Raw genomic sequence first — 2,811 nt, forward strand, 5'->3', positions numbered from 1 at the left:
CTGTCAACAGATCTCCTCGTGCTGCATTAACATGTGTCCTCTCCCCTCCAAAAACAAAACAAAACAAAACAAAAAAAAACCTCACCAAGATAAAAATAAACAAACAAACAACACCTAGCTACTTCTCCCTTTCAAAAATAAAAATTCCTATTCCAGCAGTACACAGGCTATCCGGCATTATGAGGAAAACAACTTGAGGATAATTTGTACTAACTGGGTGCCACCTCACATTGACAATTTTAAAAGAGGATACTTATTAATACTAATGAATTTAGATTTGACAAAATTAAGGGAATATAAAGTAAAAAATTCAGGCAGCATGAGGTAAGGCATTTTTGGTCAAAGGGCACCCCCCAAAAAATTTATAGTAGTAGAAATACTATAAAGTAAGTAGAGGATTAGGTTAGCACAGGGAGGGAAATGCACAGGGAGATGGCTTGACCAGGTTCCCAGCACTAGCCCTTGTCTAATGGTGGATTAAAACCTGTGCCTTTTTGACTCCAAGTCCTATGCCCTCTCCACTGTGCCATGCTACCTAGTCCTGAGGGAAGGTGAGGGTGGAAGGAAGGAAAGAAGAAAAGGAGGAAGATTAGAATAGGATCGGCTATAGTGGAAAAAAAAAGTCCCGACCATGAATATGAATGACATTAACTTACCCATAAAATAAAAGAAAGCATCAGAAGTGGAAAAAAAAATTAAATCCAACTATTTGTAGCATACAAGGAGCATATTTAAAACAAAGATTCATACTGAGTTAAAGGGTTGGTATAGAATTTATTTTCCACAGATAAACTTAAAAAGTAGGAATGACAACATGACTTCAGGCAAGACAGCAGTAAAAAAAAAAATCTGTTTTGAAAGACAAGTAAGGAAATTACATTATACTTAAAGGCACCAAAGATAATGAAACAACTTAAATATTCAAATGGCAACTCAAAAAACAAAGCAACTAAGTACTTACATGAAAAACTTAACTTAATTGTAATACCCATCTAGTAAGAATAATTGTTATGGTCTTTCAATACAGATTTTTTATACTTAAAAAAAAAAATCAGACAGATAAATTAGAAAGAAACTAAATATCTGAACCTAATCTTAGAAAAGTTAAATTTAACAGAACTTTGACAACTGGCATCTTAAAGAGACCTATTTTTTCTGAATTGTAGAACCCTTTTTCAAAAATTTATTGTAAATGACGACATAAAGGATTTATAAGTAAATATAGAAAATACTGAACACATGCTTAAACAAAGCATAACACAATGAAATATACACTATATTTCTCCCCACTGCCCCTCCCCCATTCCAGGACACTACTACTCTTATGCTGTCAATTTACACTACCTCCCATCTCCTTTCAGGCCCATCTATCTTGATCTCCAGGCTACTTTCTTCTAGTCCCAGGTCCCATCCCACCAACCAATCTTCACCCAAACTCTGAAGTCTCTGTTCCATTTTGTCTCTCTTTTGACTTGTTTTTAGCTACTTTCACTGGTCCTTCCCCATTCTTGGTCTTCAGTTCTATCCCCCTTTCCTTTCAATACTTCCAATGTTCCTATTTTCTGCTTACAACCCTCAAATTTCTCCTGCCAGCTATATTTGAGTGGTTACTGGACATTTTGACTTTTATATCCTTTCTGTCACTTCAAACTTGATAGGTCTAAAACTCACTCACTTTCCCAACAAAAAGTTCTCGCCATCCCAAATGACCTATTTTTGCAAATGGTATTTTTAATTAGAGAGACACAGAGAAAGACAGAGAGAAAAAGAGATTATTGTTCTTGTTGGCTAGACTTGAAACTTTGGGATACCATTAACTACTCTCATTGATCCATTATGCCAGTCAGTCACCAAATCCTACTCTTTCTTCCTGATCTTTCAAATTCATCCCTTTCTTTCTACTTCCCTTTCAGGCACTCTAATCCAGGCTGTCCTATCTAATCATAATTATATTATTTTGATAACTTTCTAACTAATTCCTCTATCTCTATCTCTAAAACACTGCTTCAATCCAGGTAATCTGCCACTTAAAACCTTTAATGGCTTCTCAGCACTACAATTTTAAATATAAAATCCCAACTCTTTGGATTGTTATTCAAGCCCTCCACAATCTGGCCCAAACCTACTTTTCTAATGGTGCCTTCCAGTATTCCCTTATACAAATCTTCTATGACCAACCTATTGTCTAAATAGGTACTATAACTTTCCATCCTCATAACTTTGCTCATTCCCACTCCCTGCTTTTTTTGGTCTATCCTACCTTTTCTGTTATTCCCTCCCTAGCCACTTTCAAACCACAATAATGATCTGTAGCCTTTCTGAATTCAAACAAGCTATCTGCACCACTCATGCAGTATTTCATCATATACTGTACTGCCTTATGACATTTCCTGTATTGTCTGCCTTTCCTTGGAGAGAGCAAACACATATAAAACAAGGTGTAAGTACAGCATACTCTGTCCTGCTTCTTTGTAGCCCTCCACAAGGCCTAGCACATTATTATACACAGTGCTCAACAAATACTTTTTAATGAATCAATTTCGCATCAGTGTGGACACTACAAGTTAACAGAAAAGTAGCCCTTTGTTTTTATATTGGAAAAACCTAGTTCCATCTTTTATAAAATGGGGATAATATCTGAACAACCTATTTCAAAAGACCCTTATGAGGGAAGCACTTTAAAGTTGATTGAGTATTACATAAGTTTGTTACTAAGAATAATATCTGTATAATAATTGTTGCCAATAACATAAATGCACTGACAATTCACAAGAAAATGACGGTGAATAGTTTAGCTTTGTTAAACCAATA

The sequence above is a fragment of the Vombatus ursinus genome, unplaced genomic scaffold, assembly GCF_900497805.2.
Source record: "Vombatus ursinus unplaced genomic scaffold, bare-nosed wombat genome assembly UNPS02001419.1, whole genome shotgun sequence".
Lineage (NCBI taxonomy): Eukaryota > Metazoa > Chordata > Mammalia > Diprotodontia > Vombatidae > Vombatus > Vombatus ursinus.